This window comes from Ischnura elegans, chromosome 8 (assembly GCF_921293095.1).
Source record: "Ischnura elegans chromosome 8, ioIscEleg1.1, whole genome shotgun sequence".
Lineage (NCBI taxonomy): Eukaryota > Metazoa > Arthropoda > Insecta > Odonata > Coenagrionidae > Ischnura > Ischnura elegans.
This window is the reverse complement of record NC_060253.1, coordinates 51,463,068-51,480,843: the sequence shown is the minus strand read 5'-3', so window position 1 is coordinate 51,480,843 and position 17,776 is coordinate 51,463,068. Positions and strand designations below refer to the sequence as shown.

General features: G+C 40.0%; 1 long non-coding RNA gene across 1 annotated transcript; it reads left to right on the top strand.

The window, feature by feature from the left end:
* Positions 1–331: 331 nt before the first annotated feature.
* LOC124164131 lies at positions 332–11,345 on the top strand. Its single transcript, XR_006865965.1, has 3 exons — positions 332–552; positions 1,961–2,062; positions 10,190–11,345. It is a non-coding gene; the product is annotated as an uncharacterized LOC124164131 (long non-coding RNA).
* The last annotated feature ends 6,431 nt before the right edge of the window (positions 11,346–17,776 follow it).

Here is a 17,776-nt window from a genome sequence, read left to right as displayed (position 1 = left end):
AAAAATTTACGGTCGTCTATATTTTTAAAAATAAATTAAAAATCACATATATACCATATAATTTCGAAAGGACACCGCAGCCTTAGCGTATGGCGGGCGATAGGAGAAGAAAAGCGAGGATAACCTATGAACTGTGATATCATGGAAACCGGCTCAGTCAAAATTGTTAAAAGTGTGACGATTGAAATTTACGGAACCGATTATCTTTACGGCCGACGTAAAAATTTAATTCCGTCCCCGCTGTCTCGGTATCTTTACGATTTTTCATACGCAATAAGGAAGGATCCGAGGATGGGAAATGGCCATTAGGAAGACGTAGTGACACGGCCGTTCACTCTTCAGTGATCGTTCCCCGCAGGCGGAGCCTGGGGGCTCTGTCGGAGGTGTGGGATTGCCACCGCCCCCGGAGACGCAACACGGAGATGGGACACGACAGCTGCGGAGGACGAGAGGACAGCTTCTTATAGCTTCGTCGACGCTGCGGCTATGGATTTTCTCCGCAGTTGATTTGGGCGTCCCATCACGGTCTCGTCTGAAGCGTCCGATCCAATGGTAACTTACCCTCTTCCTCCCTGTGGTTTCCTATTATTTTTTTATTGCCTAAATCAAAAGATTACTACTCCTGGAGTACGTATTTCACGATTTTAGATTTTTAAATGACTTTATTTATTATTCGCGATTAAATGAAAAGTGAAAATTTTCAAGCGCGCGAAAACGCGTCGGGTAAGTATGAATGCCGGGAAAACTCCCGTGTGACGTCGTTCTGGTTCTCGCTGCCGCAAGTGAGGTGACCTTGGGGCGAGGCTTTGAGCGCTGATACGACGCAGGATGCTAGCAGGTAGCAGACTACCCTGCTAGTAGGTAGCGCTTGGCTTAAATAAGGATTATTAATACCCTATCGAACGAAGGAAACTTTCCGACCATAGGCAATTTTAATAGGAGATTATTAAGAAATGTTTCCCTGAGCTCTGTGCCTCATGCATGCATTGGTAAATGGTAAATGCATGCATGGCGATGTAAAACTCCTTTCTACTCGTATAGAATCTAGGTCCCTGGGACGTCACGTGGAGTGGCATCGCATGGGCGCCAATCTGGCCTTTTTCAAATGAGGTTAAAATTGACCATTAATATTCGTCCAAATTGGGATTTCTAAAACCAAATAATTTGTGTATTATGAATACACTAATGGTCGGTAACGAATCGTAATCAATGCCTTTCGTTTTCTTTGATGAAGGAAACTACCCTATTAAGGACATTTTACACGGGGCACGCACTTACTTTAGGCGAGGATGACGGCAGGGACAGCGATAATCAATCATTGCACATACATATGAGAGGGTCAGAACCCAAGGGGTACAAGTGCTTTTTTCTAACCAGAATTTGGTGCATAAATTGATAGAACAAATGTACAAAACTGCCAAGGGGTGCCAGTGACTCACTATTCTGTGCTGACATCGCGCGGAAAATCAAATGAACTACGAAATATCTAGTTCATCTCATTTGTTTTCTTAACCTAATAACCAATGCCCCCCCCTTGCAGTGTCGCCCGCATTACCTAACATTGCAGTACCACAATTGTAACTCCTTCAAATCAGAAGATGACATTGCCTTGTATGTGCGTATCATCAGTTTAAATAGAACTTTCTTAAACTTTGCATTGACTTAATTATCTGTCATTACGACAAAAGTAAAGGTAGCGCAAGATATCTTTTGCGCCCCCCCCCCCACCCTTGAGTATATTCTGTATCCGCTACTACTGCCTGTCAGCTATAAATCACGCTCGAGCCAACTGAATTGTTCAAGGCAAATTTCATCCTTGGTGTACGACCAATAATAATCAATTGTTCACCAAATCCCATTTTAAAAAATTCCTGAACCCCTAATGTCTAATTTAAAATAATAGCGTTCTCCATCAATATTTTGGTGATCGATTGTTAATTTCCCTTTTTTTCACTGGCAGATGAGAGTCAACCCGAACAGAGGCATTGAGAAAATCAGGGACATCAGCAACAAGCGGCAAAGATGAAAAGGATACAGAAAAAACCAATGATTCCTGAAGACGGTAAGTTTTCTTATTTGATGTGTAGTAAATTAGGACATTTTCACCAACCGCCAAGTGATAAGATTGTTCCGTCGTCCATTTTATGAGGAAGCGCTTTCTCAGAAAGTAATTCTTTCAACATACGGAGTCCTAAAGATAATTATTATATTTTTTTTCCTTTTCTTGACTTTGTTTAGTATACGATATAATATTTCCTGGAGTTTAGGTCAATTTTAAAACAAGTTTCAGCCAACGTTTCGATTTATTTTTAAATCATCATCAGGGCTATGTAAGAAAAAAGTATGAACAATATAAAATACAAAGATTAAAACGATATACAATATTTATACATAAAAAAAGGTACAATCGGGTTCGTATTTTATCTTTGTATTTTATATTTTCATACTTTTTTCTTACATAGCCCTGATGATGATTTAAAAATAAATCGAAACGTTGGCTGAAACTTGTTTTAAAATTTACCTAAACTCCAGGAAATATTATATCGTATAGACCTAAAGATAAAATATACTATAGAACCTATCTATTCATATCCTCTAACCTAGCCCCCGTTTCATACGAGGCAATTAAATCCACAACCTGGAGCACGAACGGTAATGATTTTCAAAATTCATCGTGCAAAGCTGTGATGCGCTTGGACTTCAATTGGCAAAATAGCTACGGCTCTAATTCTTAAATTATTTCACGCTCCATTGAGAAAAATATGCAGCCTGAGGATAACAAATTTCCTGTCCCGTTTATAACGATTAGAAGGCATACAGGAGCGGGGGCGCAGCCAGGAATTAAGGCTGGGGTGGGGGGGTTTAGGTGCAACTAATACCGGTGTGTGTGGGGGTATGGAATACCCATCAGGATAAACGGTAGGTGCGAGAGTGATTAATTGCGGAATTTGAAGATAAACGGTTCAAAATGGTGATTTTTTACGGCTTTCTGAGGGATATTTCATTAATCATTACACTATTCTATTAGTAATATCAATCCAATTAAGTAAAATGGATTAAACTTAAATATTTCTCTGAGATCTGGGGGGGGGGGGGGGGGGGGGGGTTAAACCCCCAAAATCCCCCCTTCGCTGCGCCACTGTACAGGATAACGTCATTACCACACGCCGTTAATATTGATTCGATGATCGTAATGATGATTTAGGCCGTAAAGAGCTGTTTTCGGTGGTATGGAAATAAATATAAAAAAATAAAATGAAAAGCTGCCATCATCATGATTTGGATATAGATTAAGGAACCTCTGGATTTGGTCGGGGAAAATTATCGATGTGGCCGAGGCTTGCATTTTGATTATAATGGTCAAAGAAGGAGACAGTTACACGAGAAAGGATGGGCAGTAAACTAATGGTTCACGATTACTTGACCCTATCTTCATGGATTGGATCAGGTGGTCGCTTTGGGAAGGAAGAGAGAGTGTAAATAGGTAATTTAAAATCGGCTGCTTTCAATAAAAATAGGCGAATATTACCTCACCCCCAACAATTTTTGAACAGTTTTTGGCAGCAACATATAGTATTATGACAAATATTATGGGAGATGGAGCAATATTTTTACTATAAGTTTAACAAAGACGCCCAATACTGCCAATGACCTTTCAAAAAAAGTTATGTATCGCCATTAAGGGGGACACTACGAGTGAATCCTAACTTTCCGCAACGCTAAAAAATAGTCAGTGATTGATTTTAAAATAGTTAAAGTCACCCATTTGCTCATTTCAAAAAATCTTCCCAAGCCGTAACCGCGAACTGAGTCTCATCTCATTTATTACCAGGATAGTCCACGTCAGAGAGAAATTCGATCTTCTGCCTCTCATTTGCCTCCTGTTATTAACATATATGTTTGACTCAGTGCGATTCTCAGTACAGCAACTGATGTCTATAAATTCCAGACACCATCTCACTTTTTACAACATAAAATTAGAGAGACAACTGAATTCAACTCATACAGCAACATAGTTATTTCACTAGATTCGACCTAACTAAATCTTCAATCGCTAAAGGACATGAATTCTGGCGAATCAATAAAACTTACGCGCTTACATTTGCATCCTCTCATTTGAAAAAAAAATCCTTTTTGGAGTGAATTACAACAACAAAAAAATAAGTTTTCTTCTTTCCCGCGAAAATGCGATCCTAAAATGCGCGAGAGAGTGAGATGAAAAGTGTTCTTAAGGAGCTTTAGACTGAAATTTAAATAAAAAATTGTTCCCTTGAGCGGGAAATTGAGCGCGTTCAACAACGCGGCTATCAACAGTTTGAGAGTATCGTGAAATTGAATATTTCTTAGCATTCCTTGGTGATAGGAGCTATTTAAAAACTCAATTCCAATATCAATGTTCTGAACGACTTCTTCTCGTCTGCAAAAACCCAGATATAAGAGAGAAAATATATTTTGAAATGAATTTCCCGATTAGTTATTGAATATTATTCATACTCGAAGGGATATTGATGTAGTTATGCCCATCTAGAAATATATAAATGCTAACTGGTAGAGATATTTTTAAAATCAACATAAATGAGTTTTTGTTAACTTAACGGCTATTTAATCTTCACATTAAGTAGTTCAACCTTGCACATAGTGGAAGAAAGAGAACTCATATGCTCTTTCTCGAAGCTTAATCTGCCCATTCCGGCAGAAAAAAATTACGCGCGCCCAATCCCACTTCCTAACGAAGCGTAAAAATACCAATAAATCCAACTTTTCTTGGGATCACAAATGATTAGGATCAAACGCCAGGAAACTCCCGCAATTACGTTGGCACAGTATTGAAGCCTTGAAACAGAAAGAGACCATCATTTGAAAATCAATAATTTATAATAATATTAACTCTTTTTTCGGAGAGAAAGCTATTTTAATTGTACTATAGGCTTAGTCAATATACACTAATGATTATTATGGAGGCTTCCGCGGTGAGTTGATTGGTGATGGTTTTCCGGGTTTACACCGCGTTGATTCATGTTTTTGCGGACGACAGTTTCGGGCGCGTTCCAGCTCCCGTCTTCGGGCCCAAATGACCATCAAATCAATGAAATCATTTGGACCCGAAGACGGGAGCTGGAACGCGCCCGAAACTGTCGTCCGCAAAAACATGAATCAACGCGGTGTAAACCCGGAAAACCATCACCATAAACTAATGATCTTCAGAAACAGAATTTTTAGGGGTTTCGGTGAAACTGCCATTTATTAAATTACAAAAAAACTGTGATTCACTCACTTTAGAGACTCTGCAATCGCATATAACTTGAAATATGTTATTATCACACTTTGAACTTGGGCGGATCGGCAAAGGACACTGAAATAGAGCTATAATTTGAATCCCACTATCAATCACCAACCCAAAGATTGGCAGCTCTTTGCTCTGCACTATTTTCATGTCTGGCTAACTTAAGGCACTTATTTCGATCTACAATATATTTTATCCAAATTAGCCTTCGAGATGAAGGATTGAGTAAGGACATACAATATTATTTTTTAAATATATTAAAATTCTTTCTAAAGCGTATTTTTTACAATGGGAACTTTAAAAAAAATAGCTTGTGAACTTCATTTCAGTCATATATTCATATTCTTGTTCGTATTTCTTGTTTATATTCACTTTCTTATGTTCAAATTTCTTGTTCATATTTCTTTTGTTTGTCACCTTAAATTTTGTAATTAGTGTGTTATATCTGAGAGCGATTATTTATTTATTTTTTTTGTCGAAATTATTGTATTGTTTTCTATCATGCACTAGGCGATATGCACTGTTCACATTTGACTGTATATATATACTCGCCGCGCTGCGCGCGCTCGTTAGGGGGCTACGCCCCCTAAAACCCCCCCGCATCCGGCTTCGCCGGCTGCCGCCGCCGGACGGCTTCGCCGTCCCACTCGCGGCGTCTCGGAACGGCTTCGCCGTTCCTCGTCAGGGGTCGGCTTCGCCGCCCAGATGTCGACGTAGCCCTGTGACGGAGACCCGCTTGTTCCTCGGAACGGCTTCGCCGTTCATCGTGGGAGGGCGGCTTAGCCGCCCAAGGGTTACCCGAGTCCCCCCGAGGCGTCGACTCCTGGTAACGTCATCGCCCTTCCTCGTGATGGGGCGGCTTCGCCGCCCGAGGTTTACTGTGTCCCCCCGAGCCGTCGACTCCTCGGAACGGCGTCGCCGTTCCTCGTCTGTGGGCGGCTTCGCCGCCCAAGGGTTATCCGAGTCCCCCCGAGGCGTCGACTCCTGGAAACGGCATCGCCCTTCCTTGTGATGGGGTGGCTTCGCCGCCCGAGGTTTACTGTGTCCCCCCGAGCCGTCGACTCCTCGGAACGGCTTCGCCGTTCCTCGTGTATGGGCGGCTTCGCCGCCCAAGGGTTATCGGCGCCCTCCCCCCTTAAGCCTCGTCGTGATGGGGCGGCTTCGCCGCCCAAGGTTTACATGTGTCCCCCCGGGAAGTCGACTCCTCTTTACTTTACTCTGTTTCCCCCCGAGCCATCGACTCCTCGGAACGGCTTCGCCGTTCCTCGCCTGTGGGCGGCTTTGCCGCCCAAGGGTTATCGGCGCCCTCCCCCCGTAAGCTTCCTCGTGATGGGGCGGCTTCGCCGCCCAAGGCTTATTAGTGTCCCCCCGAGACGTCGACTCCTCGGAACGGCTTCGCCGTTCCTCGACTGTGGGTGGCTTTGCCGCCCAAGGGGTATCGGCGCCCTCCCCCCTCGTAAGGCACCCATTCGGTTGCTCCACGTGTTGGAGCGGAATTGCCGCCCGAGGGTTCTCGGAGGTTTTCCGCGCCTCTGACTCCTCGGAATGGCTCCGTCGTTCCTTGGGCGGGGGCAGCATCGCAGCCATGGTTTTCACTCCTCACAGGGCAATGCGTACTACCAGCTATCCCCCATCGTTTACAAAGGCTACCGGGGGATAATGTGGCAGAATGTAGACGCATGCTAGCCGTGATTGTGGCATTTTAGCATATGACGATGTTTTGACGGTGGTCCGGGGGGCTTCCAGATTTTTTTATGAGTGTAGTGACAACGGTCACAATCATCCAAAAAAATTCCTTAGCGATGAGTCATAGGAGAAGGGAATTACTGGTAAAATATGCGAAAACACCGAAGAACATGCTATTTACAGAAAAAAAATTATTTTTTTCCCCGGTCTTATAGGAAGCCACGTGAAATTTCGAGGGGTTGTCTTGCATAAAAGGTCTTTGTTTACCTACAATAAAAATTCCAGCGATCTAGCTTTAGGGGAACAATGAATTTTCTCGTATTACTCACATTTATATAACCAATTCTGTGTTCTCCACATAGCGGTGCATAGGCGCTGTAATAAGGCATAACTCGTGTGAATTTCGTAGCCGTACCTTATGGGGAAGTGGTTTTAAAAAATCGCTTTTAGGTGTCCTTGTCCTGGAAGCCATTTTATACCTCTACTATTTTGTTAAGAAATGTACATTTAAAAATTTGAAGTTTTATTGCGGGTGTGTAAATGGGGCAGGATAATTGAACATGACGCGTAAATATAGCCGACACAATTCCCAGTCCGAATAAATAAAAACGATACAACTCGGATGAATGGTACACGAAATATACCACTTATTAAATAATTTTTATTTTTTTGGGGGGGTCCCAGGGGGTTATCGGGGGACATTTTGTGCTTGTCCCGTATAACGCGGCATCGTTTACCTTCGATAAAATTTTCGGCTCTTTAGCTGTAGTGTAAGCATGGTTTTTCGACGGTGTCACCCGTTTAAATTCAATATTCTGCGTTCTCCGGGTAGCGGCACGTAGGGGCACCCAAAACACGTCACTCACGTTAATTTGGTGTCCGTGCGACGTCTGGAAGTGGCGAAAAAAAAATCCGAAAAAGTTAAAATCGTGTGTTGAGGGAATGCAAACTTCACGGCGGATGTGTTGTAAGTTACCAAACGTTGTAGGAGTCGCAATTTCAATGGAAATACATAATCGTTAATTACTCGAAATTCGTTGAATCTATGGATATGAGCATATTCCCAAAAAATTAAGAAAAAAATCTAGTATCTTGCATTAAATTGAATTGGTCCTACGATTATTGCAAATTGGTCAAAAAAATTCCCAAAGTGAGCCCATAAGAAAAGCATTGGAAATTTTAAATTGTTAAAAAAAATACTTTTAAACAAAAAATTGCAAAGGCGACCACACCAAAAAATCAACCGAAAAATCTAGTATCTTAAACGTTAAGGACTTATTCCTACAACGATTTAAAGTTGGTTTAAAAAAAATCCAAAGATAGGCCCATAAGAAAAGCATTGGAAATTTAAAAAAATTAAAAAAAATACTTATAATCAAAATATGGCAAAAACTTTCACATCAAAAAATCAGCCAAGAAATCTAGTTTCCGTCAGTGAAATTTCATGTTCCTAAGACATTTGCAAGTAGGCGATGAAAGGAAAAAGTTTTAGTCCCATAAGGCTCCAATGCTAATTCGGAACGATATATCTCGAATACCTATCGACTTTTTCGAGTTTTCGGACTTTTCCCCCCGATGAATATTTTTTCTCCACGACCTGTAAAAATTTCGTCTTCCCAGCACGTCCGGAAGTGGTCGGGAATTTGTATACGTGAATGAGTGAATGAATGAGTGAGCTATCTGTCACACATCGGGTTGTATATAATATAGATATATATATATTTATTTACTTTTTGTCTTTTATTTATCTATCTCAATGTGAAATATAGAAAGCTGTACTTATATTTTCTCATGGGCCCCAGTGCCTACGAAAATAAACGATATTATTATTATTATATATTAGTCAAAATATGGCAGGTCTGTCTTAAGGCATATACGGAGCAGCTCGCAATTTGGTCACATTTTAAAGATAAAGCTTTTTGATGAGTTTCAACGAAGACTGTGACGATTGGGGGGTGGAAGTGTTCGGTCATTCAAGCCTCTTTAACCAAATAAGGCGAAACCTCACGTTAACAGAAACGGTCTGTGAAAATCCTCAAGTCAAAGGTGCTCGAGAGTAGGGTCGAAGGTTGTCCGTGAAAATTTTCATTTTTCAAAATGATTTTAGCGCTCATATATTTTTTAGAATAAGAATTGAAGGACTCTGAAAGGAATTCTTTTATCCCAAATATGAAATCTGAAAAATAAGAAAAAATAGGAATAAATAAAAATGAAATATGTTTTCATTCACGATTTAATAATTTGGCCCATATTATTTATTTATCTTAACTCTCAGATACTTTTTATTTTTTTCTTTTCCGTCAAAAGAGTCACCCGAATGTATCATCTCAGTGTCGACGCACCCTCACACTTCTTCTATTTCTTGTCGACGCACCCTATCTACCGATTCGATCGATGGATTTTTCTTCCTCATAGGAAGATCCACTGGGATTGGTAGAAAATTAATTGCGTATGCTTGGTTTCGCTATTTAGTGGGCCCTTTTCGCTCTGTAGCGTTGAGGTGTTTTCCCCGTCCCCTCCCTTCCGCTCCTATCCCTTCCCAGAGGCGTCGTCGGGCTCCCATCGCGGCGGCGCCTCTATCCTTTTTCCTACCTCTCCAGCCCCTCCCCGGGTGATCGGACGTATAAGCCACGGGCTTGGTTTCCGGCCCCGGTGCGTTGTACCCTTAAGAGGGTTCACCTAGAACCCTCATAGTCTCTGTCGACGCACCCCTAAAAAAACGCACGCATCATCGTACCCATTGAGATGAGTAAAGAAGATACTTTAGCACATGCTAATATAATTTATGACGATGGCATATTCTGAGAAACTTATTTTTGAAATGTTAACTTTAGAAAAATAACCCTAATGTGTATGCTAAATACCAGTGAGTCAAATAATTACTATGAGCATAAAATAATATTTTAAAATCATATTTTATACTCGTAATAGCGTAAAATATTTAACTCAGGCATGACTCGCACAGTAAACGTAAGGGCATTGTTGCGTGGGAACCATGTAATGTCCGAAGGCAAAAAATTGTAGGTATTTATGATTTAAATTTCCATCCATAGTGAATCGAATCGTATCGTCGAATTTGATCTAAAACGCAAACATGAGGGGCTTATGCTGTCCAACATGGTGCGGAATGCTTCATCGCATAGAATTATTTATAGGTTTAAAATCAAACCTTCACGTGTCCAATATCAAAGAATGACATAACTATTATCTTAATTTCAGGAAGGTTCACGAGCCAGAAAGGACAATTGCAGTTTGCGGATGCTATGGAACTGATGAAGAGAAAAACATCCTTCAACTGCTTGCTGGCTATCTCCAGGAAATCGCTGGCAGTAGGAGGTTTCAAGCCGTTTCCGTGTGACACGAAAGAAAAATTCCTCACCCATGATCTGTAGCGAATGGTCAGCGAAAATGAAGAGGCTGAGTTTTAACTTCATATGCCTTCTCTATGAGCCTAAGGCTTCACCAAAACTGCTCTTCTCAAAGCTTCAGTCTACCTAAAACTTCTGCTTTCGCTGATGTTAAAAGGTGATCATATTTCTAAAGGTTCCATTCAATTGAAAAGAGTACCTCTCTTTAAAAAATTAATATCTTGCAGCGATTGCAGCCATTCTTAGCGCTTGATTGAAAACCAAAATCGGAGGGAAGCTACCTTCCCTTTATTCGTTTTGTGCACCAAGCAAGAGTAACTCATACTGGCATAAATAATTATATAATGACGGAAAAACCTCGATAACGAATAATTGAACCGGAGCACACTACGTAAGTGAAATATTTCAGGCGTCAGCGTCTCCGTGGATACTAAGTACAAAGTACTGAAATGCAGTATTTTAATTCGAAAATTTATAGATAAATCCTTAAGTAAAGCAATTAAAGATCAAACATGATTATTGCCATTCGAATGGGGCGAATGATTTCAGAGCTCGGAACTTCGGAAGGTATCTTTCTAAAAATAACGAGGCTTAACAATTTAAAACTGCTCGCTTAAATTTTCTACGAAAATAATTACTCCTCCTCAGGTTGGACTTGACGCTTTTGTTCGAAATTTTGACCTTCACTTTCATCTTCTTGTTCGATTCGGTCATAATATTTAACCCAAAACTACGGCACGTACATGTACCAACTAATAATCAAGACGTCTAAAATGTTCAAAACATTAGGAAAAAGATGAAATGTCACAGAATGTGTTGGAAAATTTATCTGTAATTACTAAAGAACACACAAATATCTATATAAGTATACCATACTTCTTCGCACAAAATGGCGATTAAACCCATTAAAACCCAATTTTGCTTCTAGGTAACATCAACAATACATATGTATTGTTGCAGGTCTAATCAGGAAATATTTAAGCTACGAGTTCTTTTGTACTGTAAAATTTAATGGCAAAATATGTAGTAAGTAGTAGTAGTAATAATTATGATTGAGTAGAAAATTTTCAATTTTTAAAATGAAAAGTCTTAAAATTTAATTTCTCATAGAAGCAGCTCTGAGTCAGAAAGGGTTAAAAGAAAAGACCCAAAGTCAACTAAAATCAAGGAAACGATGTCTAATACGGGCTTGTAAAACAACTTGAAGAGTGTGGTGCACAAAATGAATTGGATGTAGAAGCTTAATGCTATTTGATTCAAGTTTATATTGGCTTGCATGAATTATCAATCAGATAACACACAAAATTGAAGGAATAAAACAATGGATCTTGCACCTATTTTTACATCGGCTTGATTTCCTGATTGAAAACAAACATCAAAAGGTACATAACTCCGTCTTCTCTACTTCAGTAACAACTTTCGACGATCTTTCTTAATAGGGAAGGTGCGGTAAAATTACCCTGGATAAATGGATTTCTCCCTAGTTAATGACTTAATAAAAAATATGGAACACAGAAAATCCTAATCCTCATATCAGGTGCGAGTAAAATAAGCTTACAAGAGAAAATACTATGAATAAATAATAAAAATAATAAATAATAATAAATAACAATATTAAGAAATAATAATAAATCATAATAATAAATAATAATGATAATAATAATGAAACAATAATACAATCTTCTTTATCTAGATAAATTATGAATAATAAAATATTGTAAAACATTTCATGAAATAATTCTTTACTTATGGATAACGCGTGATGAGAACTTTTTTAACGTTTTCGACCGGAAGAGGCCAATTCAAAAGTGGCTCTTTTTTTTCTTGCCCTCCCCGTCGTCTAAAACATCAAATGGAACGGGTAAGGCAGATTTCTGACTCTTTCGCATAAATTAGCAATTACATTAATTCGATTTTCCCCAGCGCTCGGGCACGAAAAGTAATGGGGTCGCAAAGACATTACCAGACTTCGACTAATGAATAGTCCGCATACTCACTAGTTCGCGGACTAAAATCAGAGGAGTTACCCCAAATAATCCTCGCTAACAAGAAAAAATAAGAATGAGCAATGATTTGCCACTTCTTTCATCAATTTTCTCTTTTTTCTTTGTGTCAGTCACAACACGAACTTTCCGCGTGTGTGCAAATTGACCTAAAAAAACGTAGGTCTTCCTTTTCCCCAGTCTTTTATACAATACATGATATCTAATTTTTTTTACAAGTAATGCGAAGTCACAAATGACGACATCAGGCTTACTTTATGGCAAGGCCGCACGGAGACATTTGGAGGACATTATGTCCTCAGCTTCTCTCTTCCTCCCTTCCTCTCTTCTCATTGGCGATTTATGTTAGAATCGCTTTGAACGTCATGAACACAAATGACCCTAACGGCGGCACTAAATGACGCTTTTCTTAGCACTACTGCTCTTCCAAGGAGTCGCAAAAAATTAAATACATCCCATTAATGTTATTCTACCTCTTTCAAATCGCTAATATCCCACCATCCCCAGAAACATGGAGCACTACACCGGCGCTTTAATATTTAAAAAATGATCCGATTTAAGAATTCGTGGTCTCAAAATGTGCGAATCGGTGAGAAAAAAGGCCCTAGGTTCGTGCGATGACGGTTAACAGTCGACGAAAGGGCCCAAATCCAGTTATTTTGAGTGTTGAGGTTTTCGACCCGGATTAAAACGCTTTCTGTGATTAACATGTTATGTAAGAGTCCTTCGAAAAACTATTTCAACCGTTTTGTCGTATCTCGATTTCTTCATGCCGAAACGCTGCCTCAAAGGCGCCCGCCGCATGCCCCCCTTGTCACATGCTCGCATTTCTTGATTCGCGCGACAATCCTCAGTCCCGTGGATCTTCCCTCCTTCCCCTTATATGCTGGCATAGTGGCTCCAGAGTGAGTAATAATGACAAACCGGGGACAATGTGATCCATTTGTAAATGCAATTTCATAAAATGTACCATCGGAGCACGGCGTATAGCCAAGAAAGTTAACTTTATGGGTAGCACCCAATATTCCCGCAACAATCTATGAGTAACAACAAAAATAAGTATGTGGAAAGCCGAATCGTACCCTATCTTAATGTATACTTTCTTCTCAAATATTCTCTTATTTTCGGATCACTATTAAAGATCCGACTTCAAGCGCTCCCTCGCTTGAAGAATTTTCTTGAGTTCTCAAAAACTCGCAATTTCTCATTCTACCTAGCGCTCTTGGAGCGTGCAATTTCATTCCGTCTTCTACACCTGTTTACAACAAGCACGCTTTAGAGGGAGTAGAAGACAATTCGCTCTTCCAAGAAGTCTCACGAAAACTACTCCCCCAATAAATCCCCTGTAACTCAGTAGCCCTGTGTGGGGTAACTATGACCGGGGCTTGACGGGAAGTTTCATCTCTGCGATATACATACGGCGTACATCAATGAAAGTTCACTTTACGGGCGTTACTTTGGCCGCAGCCGCATCAACAACGCAACAATAAATGAGTCACAACAAATATAAGTATGTGCGAGGTTGAATCGTACCCTCTCTTAACACATACTTTCGTCTCAATTATTCTCTTACTTTCGGATCACTATTAAAGATCCGACTTCGAGCGCTCCCTCGCTTGAAGAATTCTCTCGAGTTCTCAAAACTCGCAATTTCTCTTTCTTCCTAACGCTGTTGGGGCTTGTGATTTCATTTCTTCTTCCATTCCTGCTTGCAACAGGCACACTTTTGAGGGAGTAGAAGACAATGCCTTCCCTTATTCCTCTGCAAGGCTGTCGGGGCCCTGTGATGAAATTCGCAAGCATGGAGGTAACAGATAATGTACGTATCTTTCGCTCCAGTATTTCTTTAAAAAGGTTTTCCACCATAGGCCTTGGAGGAGAAGTGAACGTCTCTCACTCAGTGTCCTCTTAGGAATATTCTTTCCAGAATCGAAAGAACTAAAGAGTTAGACTGGATAATTTCGTGATCAAGTTTATTCGTCTATTCCGCGCAAAAGGCAAGGCCGAAACAAAGAAAATGTTTGGAGAGGGGTTCAATATGGGGTGGGGATTATATTTGGGGTGGGGATTCATTTGAGAGTTAATTCAGCGTGGGTTTTGATTTTGGTTGGGGGTTAATATGAGGTGGGGTTCAATATGGACTGGGGGTGGGGGTTCATTTGGTGTTGGATTTGGAGTTCAAGATGGAATGGGGTTCATTTTGGGTGGGCTTTGATTTCGGTTGGGGATTAATATGGAGTGGGGGTGCACTTGGGGTGAGGGTTCATTTGGGGGTCAGGGTTAACAAGGCTTAGGGGTTCAATAAGGGGTAGGGGTCAATTTGGGGGTCAGGGTTAATAAAGGTTCGGGGTTCAATAAGGGTTTTGGGTTCGATATGGGGTAGGGGTCAATTTGGGGGTCAGGGTTAATAAGGGTTTTGGGTTCAATATGGGGTAGGGATCAATTTGGGGAGGGAGTTACATAATTTCGAAGTGGAGGTTAAATTCAATAATAATAAATAGTTAACATTAATAATAAAATAGTTATAATAGTTATATAATAAGTGGGGTTGTGATTCAGGGTAATTAAATATTGGGTGGGTATTGATTTTGATTGGGGGTTAATATGGGGTGAGGGTACATTTTGGGTGGGTTTTGCTTTGGCGTGGAGGTTAATTTAGGGTGGGGGTTCATAAGGGCTTGGGGTAAATATTGGGTGCAGGTTCAAAATGAGGTGAGGGTTCTTTTGGGGTGGGAGTTAATTAGGCTTGAGTTTTGATTTGGTTTTGACAGTTAATTCTGAGTGGACGTTAATGAGGGATGGGGGAACATTATGGGTGGGATTTGAATTGGGGTGGGTTGTAACTTGAGGTGAGGGTTCACTTTGCGTTAGTTTTCCCTCAGGGTTGGGGTAAACTTGGGAGGAATGCGTAGTCATTCTGAGGAGGTTCATTCAGTGGACTTAAGTCAACCCGTGATTTGGTTTCACTTTGTGGTAGAGTTTGATTTGGGAAGGGGTTTCTTTTGGGACAGATATAGACTGGGGTGGGATTTTATTAGAGGATGGGTTTAATACAGGAGGGGGTTGGTTATTTTGCTGAGGTTTAATCGGTGGGCTGGGTCCCACCCAGAATTTTTGCTTCAATTAAAATTCGTTCTCTGTAACTTACATTCACTAGGCCACAGCCAGAAAATAATTTAGGTGGATTTGCTTAATACTATATCCCTTATAATTTAGAGGATTTGGGTTTTGAACCCAGTCCCACTTGCTATGGCATTATCAAGCTCTAAAGATGATTCCCAAATATTATGGCAGTGCAACGCAAAAGCAACTCCAATATTTAATAAAGTCTGAACAGCAGACTATTCAGAAGACTTCATCTAATATCTCTCCCGGCCACTTCAATTCGCCAATTGATGGCCAGAATTGTATTCGCCAACTGAAATTCTGTCTGACAGATTACAGTTAGGCCGTGCACTTCATGAGATTACTTACATTGTTCTCTTAGTCCTTATAGGTGGGGAAAGATGCATTTGGTCCCTATCATCCACTTTCCCTGAATTTAATGGAAACTATTTTACATTCCAAATGCCGCTAATAATTCAAGAGAAGGTTGAGGCCTATATTCTACCCAAAATTAGCAGCTATCACTTGAGAATTTACTTGATTGAGAGTAAATAAATTCCCAGCTGAATTCAAGGCACCTTCTTCACTAAGCATTGAATCGTCAGAACACTGTCTCTCAGAAAAATCTCGTTTATATCATAATAAAGACATGATCATCCTAACAAGTCCAATTGTTGAATGGCAGACATATGGCATTGATAAGGTGAAACTATAATAGCCAAGGGAACTAAACCTAAGGTCTAATAATGGAAATTCAATTTTAAATTCATTGACCAATGCCAATGAACATCACATGGTATGTTTACACATAACCAACTGTATGGAATTAATGCCATAATAAGCAAAATGGAACATGCTAACGTAGTATTACCTACATACGATAGGAAATTGTATTGTGCGGATAGTTTCAACCCCCTCCAACTATTCCAAAAAAATTTTACTATTTTATCATCTCATTGAGTCAATCTAAGAATAAGGAGTAGTTACCACAAAATTCTTCAGATCTTCAAAGATCTGTTTGTGTCAGAGAGCTGCCTCTGCTTCTCAAGCGAAAATGAATGGCAGCTGATTTGTGGGGAACTCTGCCACAAATATGCCAAACAAAACTTCTACAGTTCTCCAATTTTGTTGCATAAAACCAACAATTGCTATACTCTGCAATTAGTGCAATTACTCAACCTCTTGATCTGATTGATAATTTTTGCTAGCCACTCAGGGAAAATTTTGTGCCATCACATAGTCACATGTCCTTCTGGATGTCGAAACCATCAAGAGCGGATCCAGGATTTTTTCTGGGGGTAGCACCAGGGTCTGACAGGCATATGGTAGTCTCGTATTTGCGATTGAACACAATATACAACAATTACTCTATGAAATATACTTTTAAATTCATTATAAAAGTTATTAATATTTATAACTTTTATATAAAAATATAAAATTTATTAATATTTGTATTGAAAATCTCATCTACCTTTTGAGCATCAGGGGGGGGCTGTTGCCCCATCCCTTCCTCCCCTAAAATCCTCCTATTAATACCATATGTATAACAATAGAGTTCACGGACATGAGGGTGAGCAAGTTTCTAAATGCAAGAATGTCAAAAATGAAGTATTAACTTACATAGGCAATAGATTGGTGATCTGCTCACTTAAGTGCTCACCCACTCAGCTTAGGTGATAAAATTGGGTGTGTTTGACCTAAAAATATAAGTAATGCGAGGACGAGGAATTTTCTCTGTTGTGCCTGCTCTGTGTTACAATTGTAATCCTAGCAAGGTGAAGGTCCAACCGAGGATTCAGGAATAAATATGTAGATGTATGTGACCTAAATTATAATACCAAAACATACTTTCATTACTTAACCCAGTTCCTTCCTCATTTCTGTAGTTACCGCAAAGAATGGTGCATGGCGGGGCAACCATGCACAACTATGAGGCTGCGATAACTTTAGACCACACACAAATATGCTTAATCTTTTACATGGGTTTTGCTACTGCTATAATTGTCAATTGTAAAGAAAATAGTTTCTCACAGCAAACAAAAAACTCAACAGTAACTCTCTTTCAACTGCACGGGTATCATTCCAGCACAAATTGTGACATGCACATTATGGCATGCGATTTCTGCCTATTGAATATTATTGAAGTTCTCAGGTATTTGCATCTTTAATTCCATAACCTACTACATAGCTAATTTATTATTCAGATCTAGATTTAGATCTTAACATGTTTTGGTCTGCTCACACAAAAATAAAAGGTGTTTCCACATCCAGCAGTAGTGGTCCGATCACATATTTTTGTTTTTGCAGTGTGATTAGTGACTCTTCTCTAC